This window comes from Macaca nemestrina, chromosome 16, assembly GCF_043159975.1.
Source record: "Macaca nemestrina isolate mMacNem1 chromosome 16, mMacNem.hap1, whole genome shotgun sequence".
In the NCBI taxonomy this organism is placed as follows: domain Eukaryota; kingdom Metazoa; phylum Chordata; class Mammalia; order Primates; family Cercopithecidae; genus Macaca; species Macaca nemestrina.
This window is the reverse complement of record NC_092140.1, coordinates 77,980,245-77,992,916: the sequence shown is the minus strand read 5'-3', so window position 1 is coordinate 77,992,916 and position 12,672 is coordinate 77,980,245. Positions and strand designations below refer to the sequence as shown.

At 39.5% G+C, this 12,672-nt stretch overlaps 1 long non-coding RNA gene across 1 annotated transcript in view; it reads right to left on the bottom strand.

Annotated features, from left to right (window-relative positions):
• Nucleotides 1-3,010: 3,010 nt before the first annotated feature.
• The window catches only part of LOC105490715 (uncharacterized), a 32,005-nt gene continuing 22,343 nt past the window's right edge, over nt 3,011-12,672 (bottom strand). Inside the window, exons 3-4 of the long non-coding RNA XR_011615041.1 lie at nt 5,191-5,268; nt 3,011-3,146 (exon numbers count right to left, since the gene is read on the bottom strand). This is a non-coding gene — a long non-coding RNA (uncharacterized lncRNA). The remainder of the gene's footprint in view (nt 3,147-5,190; nt 5,269-12,672) is intronic.

The window sequence follows — 12,672 nt, the reverse complement described above, 5'->3', positions numbered from 1 at the left end:
TGTTAAACATATAGTTATCATATGACCCAGCAATTCCATTCTCAAAATAATTGAAAACATATATCTACACAAAAATTTGTATATGAATGTTCACAGAAGCATTATTACAATAGCCAAAAGTGGAAACAATCTGAATACCCATCAACTAACAAATAAACAAAATGTGGTATACTTATATAATGAATATTATTTCACCATAAAAAGGAATGAAATAGCAATGCTTGCTACAACATGTACAAACCTTGAAAACATTAAGCTAAGTGAAAGAAGTCGTCACAAAGGTCACGTATTGTCTAATTCCATTTCTATTAAATGTCCAGAATAGGCAAACCCATAGACACAGAAAATAGATTAGTAATTTCCAGGAACTAGGAGGAGGAGGGAACAGGGAGTGACAGCTAATAGGTACAGGGTTTCTTTTGGAGTGACAAAAATATTATAAAATTAGATAGTAGCACAATTCTGTAAATATGACACTGCATGGCATGCTTTACAAAATGTGAACTATATCTCAATAAAGCTGTTATTTAAAAAAAAATAAAGTAGGTTATATGATTGTTATTTGGATGTCTAAAAGTCTTCATCAATATATAAATGTTTTGGCCAGGTGTGGTGGCTCACATCTGTAATCCCAGCACTTGGGAGACTGAGGTGGATGGTTCACCTGAGGTCAGGAATTCTAGACCAGCCTGGCCAACATAGTGAAACCCCGTCTCTACTAAAAATACAAAATTGGCTGGGCATGGTGGTGCACACCTGTAATCCCAGCTACTCAGGAGACTGAGGCAGGAGAATTGCTTGAACCTGGGAGATGGAGGTTGCAGTGAGCAGAGATTGCACCACTGAACTCCAGCCTGGGCAATACAGTAAGACTCCAACTCAAAAAAAAGCATATATATATATACACACACACACATACATATATATATATGTATATATATATATGTATATATGTATGTGTGTGTGTGTATATATATATATTTTATGGCTAAGATTGGTGGTTCATGCCTGTTATCCCAGTGCTTTGGGAGGCCGGGGTAGGAGGATTGCTTGAGGCCAGAATTTCAAGACCAGCCTAGGCAACAAAGCGAGACCCTATCTCTACAAAAGCAAAAAATTACCCAGGCATGGTGGTGCACAATTGTAGTTCCCACTAATTGCTACTTAGGAGGCTGAGGCAGGAGAATCACTAGAACCCAGGAATTTGAGGCTGCACTGAGCTATGATCTTACCATTCCACTGCAGCCTGGGTGGCAGACCAAGACCCTGTCTCTAAAAAGGTTTTTTTAAGTTAAAAAAGTTTTTGTACTTTCAAGTAAATAAATCTTTAAAATATTGAATGAAGATGGCGATAATGATGGCTATTAATTGAGCATCCATCATATACCAGTCTGTACCACATGAAATTGCTGGTATTTGAACATCTTTGAGCTACAAAATGGCAATTTCATATCGTTTAATCTAATTCAAGGTTAAGCCCTTGAATGTGTATATTTTAAAACAACAGAAATGTCCCACCAGCTAGGAGCCAGGCCCAAGGAGATTGAATTGCCTAAGGTCACACAATGAGTACCTCATAGAACTGGAATTCAAATCCAAATGTGTCTACTGAAGATGCTGAGCTCATTCTGTTTGTCCACATGGGCTCCCATAGTAAATGAGGCTCTGGAATTTCTCATGCAGCAATTATGACCATTATTTTCATGAAAAGTAGCCACATACAAGTATACTTGTTTTCAAAAGGCGAAGGGAGAATTGGAGCACCCATTTCCAAACTAGAGTGGATTCTTGGCAGAGCTAAAATGAGAGCTTAGTGTCCTCTGTTTTAGACTTCAATTAAGGTGTTTCTCTATCTCTCACGTTGCTGATATTCCTGTCATCTCTAGATAGGCAGGACTTCCCATTTATAAATCCTTGACTGTTTTCCATGACAAGAGAATGAAAGAGGGAACCCAGGAACTTTATCCAAAACAGAAACAATCAATGATGCACAAGTTGGCTAAGACTGTTTGTTAACTTTGAAATAACAACTGCTTTTAATCCTACTTGATTTGTTTCTAATTTTATCTCAGGGTTTCTCTACCCTAATCTGGTCTTGCCAAAAATTCTCAGAGTTGGATGTATAAGGGCAAACATTTTAATAACCAGAATTTTTTCTCCTGTGTTCCTTGCCAGTTTCCTCTCTTATTTGATGCTTTATTATCATTCTATGCCTATTTCATCCAATTTTCTCCATTTAAGAGTAAGCATGGGGGGAGGGGGGAGGGACAGCATTAGGAGACACACCTAATGTAAATGATGAGTTAATGGGTGCAGCACATCAACATGGCACATGTATACATATGTAGCAAACCTGCACGTTGTGCACATGTACCCTAGAACTTAAAGGATAATAATAAAAATAAACAAATAAAGTAAAAAACAAAAACAAAACAAAACAAAACAAAACAAAAAGTTAGCACAAGCCTCTTGCTAGTATTAGTTGCATTAAATGTCACATGAATGCAATGAAAAAATATAAAGTTCAGACCATATCACCAAATACACATTTATGAGTTGGGGTTTTTATTTATTGGGTTTTGTTGAGGTTTTTGTTTTGTTTTGTTTTTGCTTTTACATTTTTTTCAGGGGGAAGAATGCATGGTCTTACAAAGTACAGAGTAGGGACATGTATGTTTGGAAGAAGACAGAAGGAAAATTACAGCTTCCTCACCCAACCCCTGCATTTCAATGCTTACCCTGATTTATTCTTCTCCTTAGAAGCTGGTATCATCTGACGTATTTATTGATCGATTGATTTACTTATTTCTTTATTTTCTCTCTCCGCACACTCAAAGGAAAACTCCATGAGATCAGGGTTGTTTGTTCCCTGATATATCCCCAGTGTTTAGAATACAGCCTGTTCCATAGGAGACTCTCAATATATATTAATATTTGTCAAATAAATAAATGAATGAATAACAATGAAATAAAAGAAACAATTATTTTAAGGAGAATTATAGGTCATTTTCCTCCTAATTTTTTATTTAAAGTTATTACAGTATTGTACTTAATAGCAAACAAAAATCAAAGAAAAAATACTCCTTATTTCCCCTGAAAATGCTCAATTTGAATGTTGACAGCCTTGGTGAGAGCAGCCGACTGGTCTGAAACATGAGAGGAGGGCAGAGATTAAATGATTTACCTAGGGGAGAGGAGCGGCCAGGGGAGAGGGGCCCCTGGGTAGAATGACTGGTAAAGGGAAGGTCAGAGAAAAAGAAGCTCACTTGCCAAAAGCATGGAATAAATTCTCTTTCTTTTTTTCCCCCACCTTTCTCTTTTCCTTTGAAGCATAGCTGATTTCTTTTTCTTCAAAGTAATTGTTATAGTTAGAAAAGACATTAATTAAGAACAAATTCTGTTTTGAACAGTGTGAATAGATTGCAACCCTGTTTGAAGAAACCTGTGGCCTTTGGCTAGGGGAAGAAGTGATTCTGAATGGCTGAGGAAGTCAGGCCACATGTTCAGAGCCAATTAGATTCACTGAATGTCCAAAATTTAGCAATCACTAGTTAAATAATGCACTTCCTCCCCCCCCCCCGCCCCACCTAAACAGCCTCACTGTCAGTTAAAGACAAGCTCCTCACTGTTATGAGAAATTTTTTTTAGTAACTACAACCTGTCATTTACCAAAATGACGTCTTAAAAAGTCAATTTCAAGAATCACCTTGGCTGTCACTCAATCTCATAAATCTTTCCAAATCCCTTTAGAGCCAGCCTGAGAGCACAGCCTCACCCACTCTAGGATGTGTCAGCTACACCTGTTGCCTATAAAATGCAGTTTATTACAACAAACACAAGTGTAAACCTATATGTCCCAATGCTGCTTTTATGGCAAAAAGCAAGCAACCTTGACCCTTGTATTTGATCACTAATGGTTGTCTTGATCTACACACAATATTCAATAATTCCCACTTTGGTCACTCTTGATTCTAGTGGATCATAAACTGTGCTATTATGAATTGTGGCTTCCCTCAGATAAGCCATATTACCCATGAAATGATGAAAAAGTAAACAAAGCTATGACAACATGATCTCTTTAGAAAGATGCATGTTTCTCAAATAAGAACACGGGATCTCTCTGACACAAGTTTCCTGACCAGATCACAAATCTACTAATTATATCTTGATTCCATAAATCTACCCCCTTTCATTTCAAGTGAATAAATTATATTCATCTCGGGCCGGGCGCAGTGGCTCAAGCCTGTAATCCCAGCACTTTGGGAGGCCGAGAGGGGCGGATCACGAGGTCAGGAGATCGAGACCATCCTGGCTAACACAGTGAAACCCCGTCTCCACTAAAAAATACAAAAAACCAGCCGGGCGAGGTGGTGGATGCCTGTAGTCCCAGCTACTCGGGAGGCTGAGGCAGGAGAATGGTGTAAACCCAGGAGGCGGAGCTTGCAGTGAGCTGAGATCCGGCCACTGCACTCCAGCCTGGGCGACAGAGCGAGACTCCGTCTCAAAAAAAAAAAAAAAAATTATATTCATCTCATCTTAAATGTTATGGAGATTTGCACTGCACAGTTAAATTGCTGCCATCCTTCTCCCCAGAGTCACAATAATTTACATTTGTATAACTCACCACAGTTTGCAAATTCCTTGCACATAAATTTTTAAACTTTAATCTATGATGGAATACCTATAAGCTAGTTATTATTAGTCTAAGTTTTACAGATGAAAAAATTGAGGTAAAAAAGACTTTCTTCTACCCATTTTTGCTTCAGAAAGTGATGATCTTTTGCCAGTAGCTTCATCCCTGTCAGGTTTCTGTCCAAGGTAGACAGTATACGTGCATTAGGAACCCCATGTAGACAGTATGCATGCATTAGGGCCTTGGAGTTCGTCTTGCTGCAGACTGGAGTCATTTAGCCCTGGCATTCTGATGCCCTCTGATCTGCTTCTCTTCCTTAACCTCTGCCTCAGCCCTGTTCCAATAACTGGTTTATGTCTTAGTTCTCCCTCTGGCATGTGAGCTGTAGTGACAGCCCAGTTCTGCCTATCTTGGCTTAAGACCTGACAACACACACACACAGCCCAGGCCCTTTGTCTCTGTAGGATCTGAACCTAGTACTCGAAGTGCTGGCTGGGAACTTGCCCCCTAGCCCACAAAATTCTCTAAAACTATGACATGATGAGGCTGACACTCACCTGCCCAGAGCAAGGCATTCTCTGGAGAATCCAACCAAAGTGTTCCAGATACCAAATTACACCTGGTCCAGAAGAAACCTATGGAAAGAGGCCAACCACATAAATATCTTTCAGAGAGCAAGTTCCTACTGTACAATGCTAAAGAAGTTTATCTTGTTTAAGAGTTGATTATCAAAATCCAAACTCGTTCTCACTCATTTGATAGGGAAAAATAAAAGCAAGTAAATAATAGAACACCATGTTCTTGAGAAATCACCACCTCTTATTGGGATCCTTCAGACAAAAATATATATATATATATGAGATGTATATTATATATCACATATATATGTATTTTAGAGAAGATGCCCCGCTCTGCTGCCCAGACAGGAGTGCGGTGGCACAATCACAGTGCACCACGGCCTCAAACTCCTGGCCTCAAGCAATCCTCCCACCTCAGCCTACCAAAGTGCTGGGATTGCAAGAGTGAGCCACCACACCCAGCCCAGACATAAATATAGAGAAGAAATAAATTCTCTGTATCAGTTAGGATTCAGTTCCACTGTAAAATTAGAAAAGTCAAATTAACAGTGACCAAAACACAAAACATGTTATTCTGTTAAAAGTTCAGAATTGGTATTACAGAGCTGGTATGGAATCCCATAAGGAACCTAAACTCTAGTTCTGGAGTCAGACATGTGCTATTTGCCCAGGCTAGACTGCAGTTATTTTTAACATTGACTTTACTGAAGGAAGCATTCATTTATTCACCCACCAACAACTAAATCCAGGTGTAGAAAAGATAATAAGAAGGAAGATGTGAGATAAAACATTATCCAATAATTTCATTTAAAAAAGTCTAAATTTCAGCCGGGCTCGGTGGCTCACACCTTTAATCCCAGCACTTTGGGAGGTCGACAAGTGGATCACGAAGTCAGGAGATCGAGTCCATCCTGGTTAACACAGTGAAACCCTGTCTCTACTAAAAATACAAAATATTAGCTGGGCGTGGGGGCACGCACCTGTAATCCCAGCTACTCGGGAGGCTGAGGCAGGAGAATTGCTTGAACCCAGGAGGCAGAGGTTGTAATAAACCGAGATGGCGCCACTACACTCCAGCCTGGGCGACAGAGCAAGACTCCATCTCAAAACAAAAACAGTCTAAATTTTGCCTGTAATCCCAGCCCTTTGGGAGGCTGAGGCCAGCAGATCACCCAGAGCTTGGGAGTTGGAGACCAGCCTGACCAACATGGAGAAACCCCATCTCTACTAAAAATACAAAATTAGCCAGGCGTGGTGGCATATGCCCATAATCCCAGCTATTCGGGAGGCTGAGGCAGGAGAATCACTTGAACCCGGGAGGCAGAGGTTGCGGTGAGCCGAGATCATGCCATTGCACTCCAGCCTGGGTAACAAGAGTGAAACTCTGCCTCAAAAAAATAAAAAATATATAAATTTATTCTACCATTTTCAGCATCTCAGAAGCATTCCAGGATATATTTTGTTTAAATTTTTCTCTTGGTTTCCATTCATTTCCCCCTCTCTCTACTGCCTCCTCCCCTCTGCCTGTCTGAGTCCACCTATTGCTGAGAAACAAACTTGTAGTTGTCATAAAAAGTGGTGGAAGTAATCCTAAGATCAGATGGAGAGAAAAATTCAGGTTGTGGAAAAAGAGATCCTGTCCACCCAAGCCAGTGTAGCTGTGCATATGAGGAAGATCAATGCAGTACTTGTCGGTGTATGAACTGAAGGAAAGAGGCCGGGCACAGTGGCTCACGCCTGTAATCCCAGCACTTTGGGAGGCCAAGGCAGGCAGATTGTCTGAGCTCAGGAGTTCGAGACCAACCTGGGCAGCACAGTGAAATCCTGTCATGGTGGTGCGTGCCTGTAATCCCAGCTACTCAGGAGGCTGAGGCAGTAGAATCGCTTGAACCTGGGGGGCGGAGTTTGCAGTGAGTCAAGATTGTGCCACTGCACTCCAGCCTGGGCGACAGAGCAAGGCTCCATCTCCAAAAAAAAAAAAAAAAAAAGAAGTGACGGGAAAGTAAACCGGGGCAAAGCATTACATCAGGAATTTTGGGCTCTCTTTCTACTTGAAGTGGCAAAGAAGGCATTCTAAGAATATACAGTACAACAGAGGACTGTCTGGGAATGAAAAATATTAGAAAATCTCCTATAATACCTAGCATTCTGAGCATGGAAAAAATTAGCTTACGTTCCACCAAGCCTTGTTTTTCCCATCAAAAATTATGGGTGGAGCTGTTTTGAAATACTTGCCTATCTTATCAATCCCAAATAAAACATTCACTGCAGTCATAACAATTTTTACCTTAGATCCATTTTGAAATGTTTGCTGATGGTGCAAATGTTCCCTCTTGGAAATGTGCTTGCTTTTAAAACAATGCCAAATGAAACAATTTTCTGTGCATATAGAACATTTTATTTTCAAAATACTTGCTGATGTATGCAGTGCCTGTGCAATGTCAAGAAACATATTTAATCAAACATCCCTGGGAGAACAGCTTAGTACCATTAGCCTCATTATACAGATAAGAACACTGAGATCTAAATAGGTTAAGTAGAGGTTGCAGCATGCTTCTTAACAACAGACTGCTCTAAAAATATGTGTACAGAAGAAAAAAATGTAATCTTTTGTAGGAAAGAGACTAGGGAGAACAGCCCAGAGGCGAGGAGAATTTATATTTTTGTTTTGAAAGCTTTCAAGGCTCATGTCAAAGAATACATTGTTCTCCTGAGCCATGTACAATTTTCTCATCCAGCATTTTGGGGAATTATACTACTTCATCTCCAGAATTCAAGCAAATTAGATGTATACCCATGGTTTTCCTCTGCGGAGTACAAAGCACTAAGAAAATTCTGGTTTTGTTGTTGCGGTCAATATTGTGCATAATCAGCACATTTCTGATGATACCATATCTCATACAAACCTAATAAATAAATTTCAGGAACATATCAACTCTAATTTCTTCATTCAGCAAACATCTATTGAGTGACAATTCTGGATCAGTCAGTGTGCTAAGCCTGGAGATATAATGATAAATAAGATAGCCCCTACCTTCCATTAGTTTAGTATGTAGAAGAGAAAAACAAAATGTAACCAAATAATTAAAAGATAAAATGATTAATTAAATTAGAAACACATACAAAGTACCTTGGTAGTACAGAGAAGAGTGCAACGTGCTCTGCCTGGAGAAAACAGCCAAATAATTAGATAATGTAAAATCTGAGCAACATCTTTAAGCGAAACAAGGTGAAAGGCATTCCACACAGATAGAGTCATACATCTAAGGGCAGAGAAGCACAAAGAGGATGTTATGTGACCTGGGTACATCGAGTACAGATGGGAAATAAAAATGGAAAGACAGAATGAGATGCACTTGTGAAAGGCTACATTCTATCATCAATGAGGAATCAAGGAAGAATCTAAAACAGGGAAGGGACATGGTCACATTTGTGCTTTGAAAAGACAACTCTGCTTGGGGAGTGGGCCAAAGGTGGAGGCATTGGAGAAAAATGGAGCCAGTTAGAAAATCCTGGGGCTGTGCAGTAGTCCAGAAAAGAGGTGGTGAAGACCCGAACCACTGCAATGGCAGTGAGGGTAGAAAGGAGCCAACAGATTACAAAAGATGTTTGGGTGGTGGACTCGACAAGACTTGAAGACTCGGGGTGGTGACTTGGGTACTACACATGCTGTTGTTATCTAAGTTAGAATTATGGGAGAAAGGTCAGGTTTGAGAGAAGACAATGTCTTGGTATTTTACATGTATATGGTTTTCTGAGTAAATAGAGTACAGGACATATAATTGAATCTTTTACTGGTTGTCTTACAATACCTTACAATTATCATCTTGAGATGAAGAGCTTTCCAATTCCATCAGTAATTTGTAAGTTTATGAGTTCAATGGTGTTGTTTTTGAGGTTTCCTTGTGCTTGCCTTAAGAGAGAGAGAGGTTTCCCTCTTCATCCCCAAATATCAGCCTTGCAGACCTATTACTTCATTTTATAAGCCCTGCTGGAAGTCGGGTTAGCAACATGGCATGTAAAATGAGAACTGAAAGAGACAATTCATGACACACCTTACCATCTTTATGTTCCCAGCTTATTGTATAGAATAGGCATATACACAGTGCTCATGTTTAACAAGTGAATAAGGTTGGCCGGGTATGGTGGCTCATGCCTGTAATCCCAGCACTTTGGGAGGCCGAGCAGGGTGGATCACGAGGTCAGGAGTTCGAGATCACCCTGGCTAACACGGTGAAACCCCGTCTCTACTAAAAATACAAAAAATTAGCCGGGCAAGGTGGCAGGTGCCTGTGGTTCCAGCTACTCTGGAGGATGAGGCAGGAGAATGGTGTGAACCCAGGAGGCGGAGCTTGCAGTGAGCTGAGATCGCACCACTGCACTCCAGCCTGGGCAATAGAGCGAGACCCCATCTCAAAAAAAAAAAAGTGAATAAGGTTTAAATCTTATTATCATCTGCAAAGGTGATAATAAGATGTAGCAGGTCACTGTTCATGGTCCTAGTTCTGACCATCAGAAATAATAACACAGATTTGGAGATATTGTAATTCAGAATATATCTTCGAAAAGAAAGGTTCTTCACAAACTAACCTTGTGAATAACAATGACCATGAAAGGGAATAACCATAGATGTCCCGCAGTTGTGTTTAATAATCTGTCCCAGAAGCTGATGTGGCATCCTTGTTTCTCCCTAATTTTCAATCCAGACCCCACTCGAGAAATTATTCCATCTATCCCCACAATGCTGTAGATTACAGCAGCTGGGCAGAGAAATTAGATTAAAAGATAGAAAATGTAGAAAGTCACTCGAAGAAGGAAACTATTTTCAGGTAACAACTAATAAGTAGTGTAAAGCGTTTTATAGATCATGAACAAGGAAAGCAACTTATTTTACTTATCATTAAGAAGACATAATTAAACTCTGAACAATCACATAAGCAATAGTTGGTAATTTTTGGCAAATAATAAGAGTTAAATTCTAGGATAGAACCATCTGAATTGCTTATTTGATTAAAAACTTTAAGTGGCATACATACTGAAGACTTCTGTCACTCAGAACCATTCAAAGCCTGCTCTCATTAATGCACCATCAATACTGACCTATCTATTTACTCCAGTTATCTTCACAGGTATAATCTCATATCTAAGGATGCAAATGTGGTCTCTCCTTCAAAGGGGAAATTCTCTATTCCCTCAAAAATTCAAAGCTATCAGTTTGTTAGTCATTCTGTCAAAATCTTAGATCAGCATCCCTTTTCAAACTGCAGACCTGGGCTTCTCAGTTCATTATCTTATTCAAGGAGCAAAAGCATTCAGGTACAATTAGACATTCACTGATTATTGTCATATTATTTACCTTGTGGTGAAATCTGTCAAGAATAGCACAAATTGTAAACCTTTTGTTGACTTTACTTTGCATAAGCTTGAGAACAAAAGCTGGTTAGGAACAATGCAACATGAACACAATTCCAGTTATTTAACTGGAATCATTATTTAAATATGATCCCCATATTTAACATGCATTTTAATACTACCAGTCAAATTCAAAGTCCCCTTGCAGTTCAGACAAAAGTGTCCAATTTCTATTTCAATTATTTGGATGCATGACATCTACTTTCTATCTCCCATGTTTTTTTTTTTTTTTTTTTTTTGAGACGGGTCTCACTCTGTCGCCCAGGCTGGAGTGCAGTGGCCGGATCTCAGCTCACTGCAAGCTCCGCCTCCAGGGTTTACGCCATTCTCCTGCCTCAGCCTCCCGAGTAGCTGGGACTACAGGCGCCCGCCACCTCTCCCAGCTAGTTTTTTGTATTTTTAGTAGAGACGAGGTTTCACCGTGTTAGCCAGGATGGTCTCGATCTCCTGACCTCGTGATCCGCCCATCTCGGCCTCCCAAAGTGCTGGGATTACAGGCTTGAGCCACCGCGCCCGGCCTCTCCCATGTTTTAAGACAAAATTATTCTCCAATACTAATGATATTTTTGTTTTGTTTTATTTTATTCTACTTGTTTACTTATTTATTTTACTTACATGTTATAGTATCTAATTATCTTCACAGAAAAAAAAAAGTCTTCAGATAATCTTTGAAACTAAAATTATCTTTAAAATGTCCTCCAAAATACAATTGGCTATATTTTCTAATTCCAAACAAAACATTAATCCATTTAGTAACCTGAATTATATTGTGAGTTCATCAGAAAACCATTTTGTCTTAAAAAACATATATTTCATGGAAGCATTGTCAAGGCTTTTCTTGGCCAAAATTATTTCAGTAACGTTTGATGGGGGAAAACTTAGGTAATTCAATAATTTAGCCATATTTGTTCATGGGCTAAAGAGGACTCACTCTTTTTTTTTTTTTTTTTTTTTTTCAGATGGAGTCTTGCTCTGTAGCCCAGGCTGGAGTGCAGTGGTGCGATCTCGGCTCACTGCAACCTCCGCCTCCCGGGTCCCGGTTCAAGCAATTCTCCTGCCTCAGCCTCCTGAGTAGCTGGGATTACAGGAATGCACCACCATGCCCAGCTAATTTTTGTATTTTTAGTAGAGACAGGGTTTCACATGTTGGCCAGGCTGGTCTTGAACCCCTAATCTCTTGATCTGCCCTCCTTGGCCTCCCAAAGTGCTGGGATTACAGGAGTAAGCCATCGTGCCCAGCCAGTACTCACTCTTTCTTGAGGAAAACCTTTTTCTCTAGAATCTGCTTTTGATAGTAAGTAATTGTCATCACCAGCTCTTTCTGTTTTTCCTCACTACAGACTGCAACAAATGCATTTCAGGTTAACTGCTGTTTCTAAGTAATTAAATTCTTTCTATTGTAAATTATTAATAACTTTCAGCATACATTCCATTTATTGAATGTGGCTTTAAATGTGTCATTTTAAGAATAGCTTGTCACATTTCAAATGAATAATGTCACAGTAGACCACCTTAAGGGTTATGGCAAGACCAAAGCAAGGAGGGAGCTTTGTTTATTTTGGTCTTAGGAACATAAATGCTTTAACCTTTTAGAAAGAGATCATTATTTGGTTCAATATTACACCCACTCACATTTTCATCGGTTTTGGGTAATCATATGCAAAGGATTACACTCACAGGTTTTACTTTATGTATACATGCAGACTGATTTTAGTATTTTTAGTTAGATATTTGATTTGGAGGAAGGACTAACTGCAGAGTGTTCTTAATAAGCATCAGTTAAAAAAGAAATTATCTTTTCTGGAAAAATGGAGTGTGGTAAAAGGGAATGGTTATTATCTTCATTTCAAACTATTCCTAGAAATGTTTTACCTGAGTATTTTGGTCAGTGGCATTAAGGGGAAGAAAGGAATGTACTGAGACTTTGTCCAAGAGAAATAGGAGCCTGGTTATTTCATCTGGAAATGGAGTCATTTTACAGCCATTTAGGCCTCTAGACACAAAAGTGTTCTGCAGTCTGCATCTTTGTTCTCAGTGACAGGGCAGAAC